Source organism: Stegostoma tigrinum, chromosome 2 (assembly GCF_030684315.1).
Source record: "Stegostoma tigrinum isolate sSteTig4 chromosome 2, sSteTig4.hap1, whole genome shotgun sequence".
Classification (NCBI taxonomy): Eukaryota; Metazoa; Chordata; class Chondrichthyes; order Orectolobiformes; family Stegostomatidae; genus Stegostoma; species Stegostoma tigrinum.
This window is the reverse complement of record NC_081355.1, coordinates 24,722,098-24,737,152: the sequence shown is the minus strand read 5'-3', so window position 1 is coordinate 24,737,152 and position 15,055 is coordinate 24,722,098. Positions and strand designations below refer to the sequence as shown.

The window sequence follows — 15,055 nt, the reverse complement described above, 5'->3', positions numbered from 1 at the left end:
TCATCTCTGTATTTGGTTTGCTTTCCTTTGGATACTGCATTTCTTTTGTCAGTCAGCATTAAACAATTCATTAATGTGAATATACCCATCTCCAGAAACTGAGTTACAGTTTGTTGACCACTTGCATGTTTTGACTTGCAAATCTGAAATTAAAAGGCTTGAACATGTATTGAAGAAATTCCAATCTTGGACAGTACGATGTTCCAATATGGTTTTTGAAGTAGTCTGCAGAATTAACAATACAATTTTTTTTCAGATTAATTAAGAGCTGTCTGTCAAGAGTAAAAATTGGATATGAAAGACACTTTCCAATATTAAATGACATTGAGTATGTGTTTTAATAATGCAATGCAGTGTTTTACCTCACTCATGCAAAATTACAGTACATTATTGGCATGCCATTTTAAAGGAAATATCTCCCGTGATCTGAATCCTTGTAAGTTTGCCGACAGCAGTGAGCTTCTGTGTTCTCTAATCAAGGATAACTTTGAAAAGTAGATGCATCTATTCTCCCCATCATTAAAACTTGTTCCTTTTTTCCCGCACGTCCTGTATTTTTTGACACATTTGGACTTGTTTCACTTGCTAGAAAATAAGCTAATAGGGATAAACTGTTCCAATTTTCTGGAGTGTTCAGAGGAACTGGGATTGTTCTTCTTAGAACAGAGAATGTTTAGCAGAGATTTAAGAGGCCTGTTAAAAATGTGAAAGTAAGTAAAGTGAAACTGTTTCTACATGCACCAAGGTCAGTAATCAGAGTAAACATATTGAAAATAACTAACAAAAGAATGAGGAAGGACTGCAGCAAGTTGTTACACATTGCAACCCAATGCATGAAAGGTTGGTGAAAGCACATTCAAAAAGGAGAATTAATGTCCACTTCAAGACAAGAAATAAAACATCGTTATTGGGAAGGGAGGATCAGTTTTACTAATTGGGTTGCTGTTACAAAGTGTTAACATAGGCTGAGTGCCTTTCTCTTGTCCTGTATGTTTCTCTGTCCTGTATTTTTCTCTGATCTGAGTGTGATGAGATTATTCTACTGACACACAGGTTGCGTTTTATTCTTCAGGTGAAATTGAGCTGGATTCTGCTCTGTCTGCATTTTTTAAGGCTCAGTTCTCTGAAGAAGTAATTGTTGATTAGTGTGAAGGCTATGACAGCCTGTTTACTGCATATTAAAGTGGCCATCTTCAAACTTACAATTATGCTTTCATGGTTGCCCATCAGGGTTATATTCAATTTTAAAATACAGCACTTTTTGCTCAATATATCACAAATGATTTTTATAAACTCATTCGAGTGATGTTGGTGTCATTGACCTACAAGCATTTATTTCCCATTCCTAGTTGCATTGGATAAGATGGTGATGAGCTTCCTTCTTCAACAACTGCAGTCCATTTTCCACAATGTCATGGGGAAGGGGATGTTCTTGGATTTTGACCCAGCAACACTGGAAAAATAGCAATATATATCAAAGTCTTCATGGTGAGTGGCTTGGAGGGTAACTTGCAGGTGGTGGTGTTCGCAAGTATATTCTGCCTTTGTCCTTCTAGATAGTAGTGGCTGTGTATTTGGAAGATGCTTTCAAAGGAGCCAAGATGAATTCCTGAAGTGCATCTTGTAGATGGTACACACTGCTGCTATTGTGTGTCAGTGATGGAAGGAATTTATGTTTATGGATGTCAGACCAATCACGAAGTTTTCTTGGTCCTGGACAGAGTGTTGTTGGAGCTGCTCTCGTCCAGGCAGGTGGAGAGTATTCCATCACGCTCCAGAATTTTATCTGCAGGTGGTGACAGGCTTTAGGGAGTCTGTAAATTATTTACTTGGTGGAGTATTCTTGCGCTCTGATCTTTTGTTGTAGCCATTTGTTTATGTGGTGAGTCCAGTTGAGTTTCTGGTCAATGGTATTCCACAGGGTGTTGATAGTGGGGTGTTCAATAATGGTGTCTAGGGCCAATGGTTAGGTTCTCTCTTGTTAAATATCGTCATTGCCTGGCACTTTGTGGACCATGTGCTGCGTGCCACTTTTTGGACCAAACCTTGCCGCATTTGGAAATGGACTGCTTCAGAATCTGAGAGGCCTGAAACGGTGCTGAATATTTGGCAGTCGTCAACAAACATTCCAATTTTCTGACCTAACGATGGACAGAAGACCTTTGTTGAAGCAGCTGAAGATCATCGGGCATTGGACAGTACCCTGAGGAAATCCAGCAGAGATATCCTGGAAAGCTAACTTGGGCCATGGAGATAACAAGATGTAGAGCTGGATGAACCCAGCAGGCCGAGCAGCATCAGAGGAGCAGGAAAGCTGACGCTTTGGGTCTAGACCCTTCTTCAGAAATGGGCCATAATTAGTTTGTGAAATAACAGCGATTAGTGCAGACATTTCTACTGTATAACCATCCCATAACTTGCAATCTGAAAGAAATACCCTATAAGTTGCAAATTGTTCCTGTATAATTGGTACCACAAAGCTGCTAAACTCTCAAAAACAGTTGTCCACCCTCAAACACCTCAAGAATTTTAAGAAATGTTGTGTTTGCGTTGCTGAAATTACCTCACAACAGAAAACTGAAGCTAGCACTCAACAGCCTAAAGATCCATTTAATGAGAAGATTTCTCTTCCTGAAATATCACGTAACCTTTCCAGTCCAGAAAAGATACCATTGAATCTCATCCCTGCAGGTAGTAAAATGTTCTTAGAAATTTTTTTATTCTAAATTTTTATTTTAAAATGTTTTCAAATATTATTTGAATATTTGCATAATGTGGCTCAGCCCCAATTTCGGTAAGTTTTACCAACAGTTTCCCTCCATAGTGTCGCAAGTTTTCTCATGCAATTTTCACCTCATTAAGTATACACCACACAGTACAGCTTTCATGCTGTGTTGTGTTCAGCAATTGTGTAAATGCTGTCTGTGCTAGCACCTTATAGTGGCCATGCCATAAGTAGTATATTTCAAGCCCAACCCTGCATCATTTTGAATTTGACCATCCTGGCCTGCAGTAATCACCTGGATCAGTACAGTATCCACAATGAAGAGGTCTGTGCTGCCATTTTGCAAGGAAGTCTTTGACCTTCCATGTTCCTTAGAGTAAGTGCCACCATTTCCTATCTGCTCCCTTATGCCTCTTTATCTTTGCAATTGCATCTACCTCCTACCAAGACTCATGGTCTAATACTGTCAATACTGCAAGCAGCATCTTTCCTCAATGGTCCTCACTTCTCCCCTTTGCCCACAAACTACAAACCCTGCCTGCCACATGTGCTTCTTACTCACCTACTCAGGACACCTACCAATTTTACTGACTGAAGGTGGAGGAGCTCCCTGATTGACTATACACCCCTTTAGCTGGTCTAAAGACTACTCCCCTTCGACTTTCAGCCATGGCAGTTTGATTGAAGCGCTTGCAATATGTAAGTTTGCTGTGTAAGCTGCTGTCACATGCTACAAATGTATCATGACATAGAATGGTGTCATACACTGGCACGTCCACCCTCTTGACTGTTCATTGCTGGCAAACATGACAAGCTTCCTAGTTTCCTGCATGAGCTAAAAATACCAACCCAAGACAGAGATTATATGTGAACATCTAATCAAGTACAAAGTGAGTGAGATGCCACAAAAGCAAACCAAGAGTTGTATCCTGTTCTTATGCATGAGATGAGTGCCTGTCCCTGCTCACATAGCAACCTGATAACAGCATTGTAATGTAAAATGTCAGTGAACACCCAAGTGCAGTATTGAAGTGTGGAAGTGTACTTAGTCAGAGATCTGCCATGATGATGTGGTCAAGTTGTTGCTGCCATCCTCCATTAATGGCAAATACAGTCAGTTGCTGTGTACGGAACATGCCATGAAAGTTTGGGAAATGCGAGTAAAGGTAGATTCTCTGAGAAGATGCTGGTGGGCTACTGCCCAGAGGGCAGTTTAGAGTCAGTCACATTGCTATGAGTCTGGAGTCACAGATAGCTCAGACCAGGTAAGGCAAACAGATTTCCTTCTCTAAAGGACATTAATGACCAGATGGGATTTTCCTGACAATTGCCAGTCATTTCATGGTTATAATTAGACTTTTATTTCCAGATTATCATTGAATTCAAATTCCACCATCTGCCATTGGCAGGATTCTAAACCAGGTCCCCAAAACATTACCTTGGTCTTTAGATTAATAGTCGAGCAATAATCCCACCCTCAGCTGTTATATACAATTTTAGATGTCAGTGTATGCAACTAGACCCTTCATCACTCAGTAGTGATATTTATCCAACCTTAAGTTGAAAATCAGACTTTTTTTCCCTGCATGTTGAGATTATAAATTTTTCACTCTTACCATATTTCCTGCTATTTTCTATGTCATTTAGAAGTATGGGAAGTACAGCTCTTGCTTCCTAAAACTTTTGTTTTCTTTCTTCAGATTTCACATTTTGTTTCCCTGTCTTTATTTTTCTTTCTTCATGAAATTTGGCTCTAATTCACTGATTTTCCTTCCACGTGCCTGCACTTTTCAATTTGTCTTTTGCTGGGTCTTTGTTTTTTTAACTTGCTGATCCAATCTGTTGGACGTTTTTGCACCAGGACCAGATATTTACAGCACCACTTGGTTGGAATGGAAGGAAATTGAGGTGAGAGGGGTAATATTGCTCATCCTTCCCGTGTATATCTTGTATTCTGCCTTTTTTGGGGTTGCCTAGAATATCCAAGCAATAGATGTCTCTCCTGTTTCTCCTCAAACTGTCTTGGAAATTAATGGCCCCCAAACTCTGCGGAATGGAATTCTAGGGCATTGTATCAAAATAGCCCAGATGATGACTAACTCCTTACTCTCCCAAAATAAAACTTTACCACAAGATGAATCCCCTATAGAAATTCACTTAAATATGACCACCATTCATTTTAAGCCAACTGCAGTTCTTTTCGTTTATTTATCACAACTTATTATTTATTTATGATTTAATTATTGCTAAAGCAACTCTTTTCAATGCCCCAATCATATCCAGTACACATGCATTTTTTGCAGAATCCCAATTAACATAAGTATTTTTTCCAGCTTCACACTCGGGTGCAGTTCAAAATCATTTTGCATCGTTTGCAAGTAGTACTGATATGTATTAAAGAATGAAAAGCATAAAGGAAATCTAGTGATTAACAATGACCAAGAATGCTGCAGTTTACATTATTTCTGAAATTATTTCCTTTTTGTGGTCCCATTGATTTTGTCGGATGAAAGAACAGCTAGAACTGCCCCTTTGGGACCTATTTGCAGGATTGAAGAAATGGTCCACATTTATAATCACAAACCGAAAACAAAAGGAAAATATAGTGCCTGTCTTAAGGGAACAAGGAATTGCTTACATTTTGTCTGAATTGTTTCTCTTCTGCCCTGTCCTTTCTCCTTCCTGGCTCAGATATGTACAAAATCTGTAATTGCCCATGTTTCTCCTATTTGCCTTCTGTAATTCTACATGATCTCTGTTCTTCTGTCGGATTTCACAAGATAGTTTCGGAGAGAAAAGTTCTGTCATAATTCATTGATGTGGAAAGACCCTTCAATGCATTCTTCAAAGCTGTGTTTATTTACATAAACTCAGAACTTCGTTTTTGGAGGAACAAGGCAGTCAGTTATCTGAAGAAGGGTCCAGACCCAAAACATCAGCTTTCCTGCTCCTCTGTTGTTGCCTGGTGTGTTTATCCAGCTCTACACCTTATTATCTCAGACTCCAGCATTGCTATTCCTACTATCTCTAATCAGTCAGTTTGCTTGGACAACTGCGTGTGTGAAAACTTGTGACTTTCATTTTTATGTCTACTATCCCGATCACTATTAGTGTCCTCTATCTGTTTCACTGATGATCTCAGACTTTGAAGCTGTCCCAATCATTTGCAGTTTTTTACCGTTCTGTTTGACTCAGAACTGAGCTGTTCACCACATACCCCCTCCATCAGCAAGACCACTACTTCCACTCTCACAATATGGCCCACGCCTACCGATGTTTCATCTCAGCTGCTGCTGAAACAATCAACCATTCTTTGTTACATTTCAGACACTTATTACAGTGCTGTCCTGGATGACTTACAACATTGCTGTCTCCACAAACGCCACAAATTCAATCCGAAACCCTTTGCTTAAGGAGATGCGAGTTGTAGGAGCGTGGAAGAGATCATTTGAGGTAGGACGTCAGTATGGGGTTAGAGATCGATAGAGAAGATGTATTGAGCAGAGGGGGCTATGACAAAGAAATTGGAGTCGCAAATTAGGAACCTGAAAGAACAGTCATGGAAACATGCCCAGAGAGATTGCATGACTGATGGGGTTGTGTAAACCACAGATGGGAGATACAAAGATTGTTTGGAGAGGGGAGCCTGAAAGATTGCTTAGGGGTGGTGTTGCCTGGCAGATTGTTATGGGACAAAAACAGAAATTGTTGGAAAAGCTCACTAGAACTGGCAGCATCTGCGAAGAGGAAGCAGAGTTAATGTTGCAGGTTCAGTGACTGATTTTTCAGAACTGATCGAACATGAGAAATGGTTGCTGTCTATGCTAAAGATGGGGGTGAGAGAAGTAAACAAGGTGTTGAGGTGTAGAGGTAGTGTCCCTACCCTACCCCTGGACCTGGAGGCCTGGGTTCAAGTCTTGCCTGCTCTAGAGGCATGTAATAACATCACCGAAGAGGTTAAGCAGAGAAACAGGTTAAATTTTTTTTTAAAATGCTGGCTTCCAGAGTTGGGAGTGCTGAATGAGAGGATGGGATGTACAGCACAGTACATGCCCTTTGGCCCACGATGAATGTCATGGATGTCATTCCAGGGTACAGCAGAAATTTGCCAATGGGGGTCCTAGTGATTGCAAGTAGGTCTGGCCATAGGAACCATCTTCTTAGAATTGGGTTGGAGCACTAGGCATCAGTGGCAGCAACCAGAAAGGCAGTCTAAAACAGTATAACAGCATCTGTGGACATGTAATGATGATGATGAATAGGTGGTGATGGAACCCAGAGAGTGGGTTGAGCAGACAAAGGAATGGGTAAAGGTCAGCCTGGGAGAATGAATAGCTGCTCATGGGAATGATTATTAGCTGACAATGGGTTATTTGTAGTAGCAACCTGTGTGATGACTGTTCTGGGGGTTATATTTGAGGACTGTCAAAGAGATCAACCGGGGGAGCATTGGGAGTGTTGGAGGTGGTTTATGTGAATGCAATGAAGAACATTGAGAAGAGAGTTGCTGGTGCTGGAAGTGAGTATTGGTGATCATTGGAGGAGGAGGGCACTTATCGGGAATGTGGTCTCATTGAGGACAGCATAACAAATCAGCTTCTTCATGGCCTATTAAACAATCTGGAAAGGCTCTTAACTTGACATCACTCATTCTTGGCTCCATTCAGCTGCTGGGTATTGAGAGCGTGGGAAATCCAGCCTGCAGGCATTAAATCTGGAGAACAGATTTTTGGATCTTTATGCATTACCTGTTCAACATGTTCAGATTTCAAAGGAATTCCCGATTATAATAGCAAATCATTATATTAGACACCCTGTGATGCACTAACAGAAGGTTGAGGGGAGCTAATTAGCCAGTCTTTCCCATCTCAATGGAATAGAAGACGTACCCACTTCAGCTCGCGATTGTAGAAAACGGTGAGAGAAAACCCTGTGTTTGAATTTTCTCTGAAGTTTGGAGTGTGGCCATTTTCAGCTCCTTCCTGTGTTGATCGTCAAAACCTTTCTGTCGAATCAGCAATTTGCCCTTTTCCTGACGCTTCAGTCAAGGCCATAGAGGCTGTGCACAGTGATAGCTTAGTTTGAAGCTCCTGTTTAATTTAAATCTAAATTGTGACTTTATTTTGTCCATCACCATTAAGGGAGAATCACTGAGAATAGGCCAATGAAATAGGCCTCTCTGATGAAGGGTCTAGGCCTGAAACGTTAGCTTTTGTGCTCCTGAGATGCTGCTTGGCCTGCTGTGTTCATCCAGCTTCACACTTTGCTATCTTGGATTCTCCAGCATCTGCAGTTCCCATTATCTCTTATCACAATGAAATAGGCATCCTGATTTCTGCAACATTGGTAGAATGAAAAGAAATTATTAAATGTGTTCATTCCCAGAACCTTGATAGGTTAAAGCTCAGTGAAGATTTGTGGGGTGTAAGTTACTGGCTCTATGTCAATACTAATTATGATTTCTATATTTAAATGAGCTTTGATCGTATATGTTAGAATTTGTTTCTGCCTCATTACTTGGTAGCTTTATTTTATTTCCTCTGTGAAACATTTTGCTCAAAAATATCTTACAGAATCAGTAATGTGTCAAGGGGAACCTTACCTGGAGGTGTGTTATTAGGCTTTTGTTTGAAATAATTTGTTTTTCGATTAGCCATGTCTCAACAGTGGCAGTCTTGCTTCAGAATCAAAGTGCAATAATTACAAGACCCACTCCAGAGTGATAAGCAGATAATTTTGGTGCTGCACTTTTGGAAGTGCCCTATTTGAATAAAAAACAAAATTAAAGCACAGAGATAGTAGGAACTGGTGGTTGGTGGGGTGGTATGTGAGGACGAGGGGGATTTTAATCAAAATTAAAGCACAATCTCCTTTCTCAGAGGTGGATACAAAGGATGTCATGGTGCTATTTTGAAGATGATCAGATTTCAACCCGGTGTTCTGGTCAATACTTGTCTCTCAACCAACAGCATTTTTTAAAAAAAGAAAATCATCTGGTCATGTCCACGGGTAATGTCTGTTGAAATATACTGTATGAAAACTGAAGTACATATTTTCTACATTAAGACAATTACTGCAGTTCAAGGATCCCGTGAAGCGCTCTATAAAAAAGGATAAGTCTTATTTAATATTTATTTCCATTTCTGGAACTTCTCAGTTGAACCTTTGTTTAGCAAGTGACATGAGAGAAGATGTGATATCTCCATTAGAGAGTCATTTCATTGTTCGAAGGTCCATATTTTTAAAACTGTGGCAGGCAGGATGATGAGATTGGTTTAATTTGTTGTTGAGATGTCAGCGTCCCTAACTATCCTTGAGGATATATTGTGAGCCATTTTATTGACTTGTTGCCTTTCATGTGGTGTGGATGCACAATGCTGTTAATGTGGGTGTTCCAGCATTTTGAGCCAGTAAAGGATTAGCTTCATCATTCCAAGTCAGGATATTGTGTGACTTGGAAGGGAATTTGTATATAGGTGGATATTTCTATCTGTCTGCTGCCCATGTTCTTCTCGATGAGAGAGAAGGTTTGAGATGTAGGTTTGGAAGATGCTGTCTAAATAACTTTTGAACGTTTGAAGGTGATTCTGTTGCCACTGAAAGAAGTAAAGCACAATGTGGTGATTAGAGTTCATATCAAGCAATTCCTTTATCTCAGAAATAGCAGGAACTGCAGATGCTGGAGAATCTGAGATAACAAGGTGTAGAGCTGGATGAAGACAGCAGGCCAAGCAGCATCAGAGGAGCAGGAAGGCTGACATTTCAGGCCTAGACCCTCTGAAGAAGGGTCTAGGCCTGAACTGTCAGCCTTCCTGCTCCTGTGATGTGCTTGGCCTGCTGTCTTCATCCAGCTCTACACCTTGTTATTCCTTTATCTCGGATGGTATTGAATGAGTATTGTAGGAGCTGATCTCATTCAAACAAGTGGGATGTATCCCATCTAATTCCTGGTTTGTATTTTGTCGATGGTGGAACAGACGTTGGGAGTCAGCAGTTAAATTACTCACTGCAGAATTCCTAGCTTTTGATGCAGTCAGCATAGATGTGGTCCAGTTATGTTTCTGGTCCGGGGTAACTCTCAGGATGTTGATATTGAGGTTCAGCAATGGTACTGTCAGGATAGTCAGATTCTGTCTTGCAGCAGAGGGTCATGATCTGACACTTGTGAGGCATAAATGTGACTTGGTACTTGACAGACCCAGGAGATTCTTTCCTTCATTTGACAATCTAATCTCATCAGTATTCACAAAGGAGAGAAATATAGTTATGGAATGATTACACTGAACTGTATTGGCAGGTGAAACAGATAAGAACAGGAGGCAGTGAAGCATTCTTACATCTGCAATGTTTAGGAAGTGGCTTATTTCCTCACCCACCCTCGAAAAACACAAACTCCTGGAACTCAGCTGTATTTTGTGTATGAAAATTGTTTTTTGTCCCAAATATACTTAAAACTGCTGTGCATAACTGCATAGAATTTAAAGATGTCTCCTTTGATGGACCTGTGCAGAAAGATGAGCAGTTGTTAGGTTGTGCAAGGGGTGCAAGCAGGTAGGATCATTGTTTGATATCAGTTGATAAGATTATCCATTAAAACAATAAATGAAGAAACTTACTAATATTTAATGCCAATAATGCTATTACATCATAAAATATTAACTGGAAAATATAAATTGAATTCTAAGAACAAATTCAGCATGAACTACTGTGAATAGAGTGGACATTACCTGGTTTGGAAAGCTCAGACCTAGACTGAGAGGATGGATCCTTTCTGTTTGCTGACACAAACCCACTAGAAGTTTTTTGGAATCAAAATTTTTTTTTTACGGTTTACTCACGTCAGATTTAAATTGCTTTGAAAACCCTTTAAATAACACCTAGAAATGGCCATCTCCTAATCCCGTTGTCAGTCTACCTTTGACAGCATACTGCTGAGCAGAAATTATCAGGAGTGATATATATTGACATACAACCATGTCAAAGCAGTTGCAAAGCAGATTGCCCTGAAGTACAATGGTTTTGACAATAAACCTTCTCCCTGTGCTCCCTGCCAATTTTTAACATGTCCAAATATTATTTCCATTGACTGTTATTTCAATGACTTTTACCCTGAGGCAAATCCCTGTGGAGGATCTGCTTTTGGACTCTGGACTTATGTATGTGAGTGACATGGCCAGCTCATCCAAATTGAATTATCTGGAGGGTGCTTTTCGTGCTGTTAAACTTCATGATCATAAGACAACAGGTGAAGATACAACACAATGCACAGAAACAGGGCATAGAGCAATGGAGTGAGACACAGAGCTCAATAAAAGCAGAAATAACAAGGTGTAGAGCTGGATGAACACAGCAGGCCAAGCAGCATCATAGGAACAGGAAGGCTGACATTTCGGGCCTAGACTTTTTTTAAAAAAGTGAATGAAAATGAATAGTGCATATCAAGGAAGCAAGTATGAAACAGAACTACCATAACTGCACTGGACAGAGAGTCAGAGTTAAAAATCCAAACATGAAATTTGGATCGCATTGAAGGTTTCTAGGTTACACAACCAGCCCAGATCCTACAAAGCCAAACCTTAGTTTGTGCTGCACTCCCCACCAACCATTCCAACCCGCCTGGTACCTTCCCCTGTAACTGTAAAAGATGCATTACCTGCCCACACACCACCTCCCTCATCTCCATTTAAGGCTCTAAACAGCCTTTCTAAGTGAGACAGAGTTTCACCTGCATCTCCTCCAATTTAGTCTAATGCATCAAATGCTCCCAATGTGGTCTTCTCTGCATCGGTGAGATCAAACATAGACTAGGTGACCATTTCGCCAAGCATCTTCGCCTGGGCGTAGTGGACAATCTAACCTCCCGGTCACCGCCTATTTCAACTCCCTTCCTCCTCCGACATGTCTGTCCTCAGCCTCCACCCGTGTTGCAGTGACTCAGATCGCAAATTTGAAGAACAACACCTTATCTTCTGCCTGGGCACCCCACAGCCCAGAGGACTCAACATTGAATTCTCCAACTTCAAATAACCTTGCTATGCATCCCCCACCTCCCCTTCCAGCCCTACCTCCTCCCTTCCATTCCACCTTCTGACCCTCCCGTCCAGTCACCAACCAGATTCACCCCTCCCATCAACCAACCAGTTCGTACCTACCACCAGTGTGCACCTATCACCACCATTTTGCCTCCACCCATGCCCGTCCACCAACCCTTTATCTGCAGCTCCCTCTAACACCACATCCAGCCTTGAAGAAGGGTAACACCCGAAACATTGATTGCTCCTTTCCTCCAGATGCTGCCTGGTTTGCTGTGTTCTTCCCAGCCTCCTGTTTGTCTCCCTGGATTCCAGAAACTGCAGGGTTTTTTTTGTCTCCTATAAAACAATTACTGATCATGATGCTACATTATGAAGGAACAGAAACTAGCTCGGGATAATGTATGACAGACAAATCATTCATGAAGAGAGTGAGAAACTTTGATTTTATACTGATGTTGAGTGACAGGAACCAGCAACAAGACAACTAAGTTGTCAAACATGTGCAACAGAGAATAACACACACCTCTCCAGACAGGTGTATGATCACCAGATCAGTATGAGCTGTCAGACTATCAAACAATTACATTGAAATTTGAATTGTTAATGTTGTAAATTATGTTTTATCCATTTGCATAATTATCAAATTTTGAAAAACTTGCCTATTTTGGATGAATTTTATTTATGGAGAAAGGAAGATGTTGTGTTATGCTTCATGTTTGTTATACCTTTAGAGAGATGCTCATCATATCATTACTGTAAGTGACCTGAGATACTAAAGTCGCAGATACCATGTTAACTGGGATCACTTGAAACATGATGCACTGCCTGAATTATGCTTCTCTTTGTAACCTAAACAGAAACGTAGAATTTAGGAGCAAGAGTAGGCTACTCAACCCCTTGAATTTCCCCTGCCATTCAACATGACTATAGCTGATCATCAAGCTCAATACCCTAACACCAACCTTCCCCCCATATCCCTTCATTCCTTTAGCCAAAAGTGGTATATCCAGCTTTTTCATGAATGCTTTGGCCTCAACCATTTTCTGTGGTAGTGAATTCCATGGGCGCATAACTCTGGGTGAAGAAATTTCTTCTCATCTCAATCCTAAATGGTTTATACCTTATCCTTAAACTATGACACAGATTCTGGGCTCCCTCACCATCAGGAACATCCTTCCTGCATCTAACCTTTCCAATTCCATTAGAATTTTCTAGGCTTCTATGAGAACTCCCCATCATTGTTCTAACCTCAAATGAATACAATCCTAACTGACTCAATCATTCGTCATATATCAGTCCTGCCCTCCCAGCAATCTGTGTGGCATACCTTCAATAATTTCATCAATAGCATGAATATCCTACCTCAAATAGAGAGACCAAAACTGCACACAATATTGACATATGGCCTCACCAATGCCCTGTGTAATTGCAGTAAGTCATCCTTGTTCCTGTACTTGAATCCTCTCAACAAGCAAGCCAATACACAGTATGAGTATGCCCTCTTTACTGCACTGTGCGGTTACTCTCAGTGTCTGGTGCATGAGTACACCCAAAGTACATGCCCCTCTCTGTTTGAGGCCATCTATATAATAATTTGCCTTCCTATCTTTGGCTCCAAAGTGTATAACCTCACATTTATCCATGTTAAACTGCATCAGCCTTGAATTAGCTCACTTACTCAGCCTGTCCAAATCACACTGCAACAATTTTGTGTCCTCCTCGCGGCTCATGCTTCCACCCTGCTTTGTGCCATCTGCAAATTTTTGAGACATTACATTTCATTTCTCATCAAAATCATTAAAATATATTGTGAATAGCTGGGGTCCTGTTAGCAGTCTCTGTGACACCCCAGTGGTCACTGCCTGCCATTCCAAAAAGACCCATTTATTCATACTATTTGTTTCATGTCTGCCAACCAAATTTCTGTCCATCTCAATATGCTATACCCAATCCCAAGTGTTTTACTTTTATACATTAATATGTGTTAAATGGGACTTTGTCAAAAGCCTTCTGAAAGTCAAAATAAACCACATCCACAGGTTCCTCCAATCAACTCAAGTAGTTACCTCCCCAAAGAATTCCAGCAGATTTGTCAAACATGATTTCCGTTTTGAAAATCCATGCTGTGTCTCATATCACTACTGTTTTCTCAGTGGTCTGCTGTAAATTCCTTGATATTGGACTCTAGCCTCTTGCCTACTATTGAGGTCAGACTCACTGTCTATATTTCCCTGTTTTCTGTCTGCTTCCTTATTTAAATAAAGTGGTTACGTGAGCTACAGTCCAACTTGTAGGAACTATTCCAGAGTGTAAGGGTTCTTGGAAGGTGTCCACCAATGTTTTTGCTATTTCTTGGGCCATTTCCTTAAGTACTCTGGGATGTGAAATATCACGCCCTTGGAATTTATCAGCTTTCTCCAGCACAATTTCTCTACAAACACAGATTTGCTTCAGTTCCTCCCTATCACTAAATCCTGTGCTCCCCATCGTTTCTGGCACATTATTTATGCCCTTCTTCGTACAGACAGAAACGAAATATGAACTCGGTTGGTTAGCCGTATCTTTCTTCTCCATTATAAATTTTGTTGTTTCTGACTGCAAGAGTCCTACGTTAGTTTCACCAATCTTTTTTTCATTTTACCTACTTAGAGAAACTTCTTCAGTCAGTTCTCAAGTTCCGCAGCTCAGTTTAGTGTGGGCCTAGATACTGATGTGCCTGTGAGTGTAATATTTCTGTTTGATACTTAAATACAATACTATCTATGCCTTGCTTCTTATGCTATCAGGGATAACAAGCACACTCCCCAGTATTTTTATGCCGCAGATTGCAGAGTTTGAGCAAGGTTGTCAGTTTCTTCATATATATTTTGCATTCTCAGGGCTATCTTTGTGGAGAATTGCCAGCTGTCCTGAAATTTGAGGTGAACATTTAGGGGAGAAACTGACTGTTTCCCAATACAGTTATAGAGGGTAACACATTTCAGGCAGATGAAGACACGTATCAAAGACTACTGAAAAAGAGAAAATGTTTAAAATGGCAAAGGGACCAACATTGTAAAAAAAGGTTAGTCCAATAGTGTGCATCCTTTTAAAAACTGTCTTTGTGCAAAACTGTGAACTTTCCCCACAGAAGCAAATGACTTCAGGTGTGACTTGTAAGGAAAGTAAAGATTTTACAGGACATCTTTGGTAATGAAGTTACATTTAGAGTGATCAATGTATCATCATTACATTAATTATTCAACACTGATGGACTGAAACTTCCAGTTGACATTCTCATTGTAAAATTACAAAA

The 15,055-nt window shown here is 40.5% G+C and overlaps 1 protein-coding gene across 7 annotated transcripts in view; it reads left to right on the top strand.

Annotated features, from left to right (window-relative positions):
- The window catches only part of LOC125448871 (catenin delta-2-like), a 1,175,930-nt gene that overhangs the window by 536,876 nt on the left and 623,999 nt on the right, over positions 1–15,055 (top strand). The window lies entirely within an intron of this gene.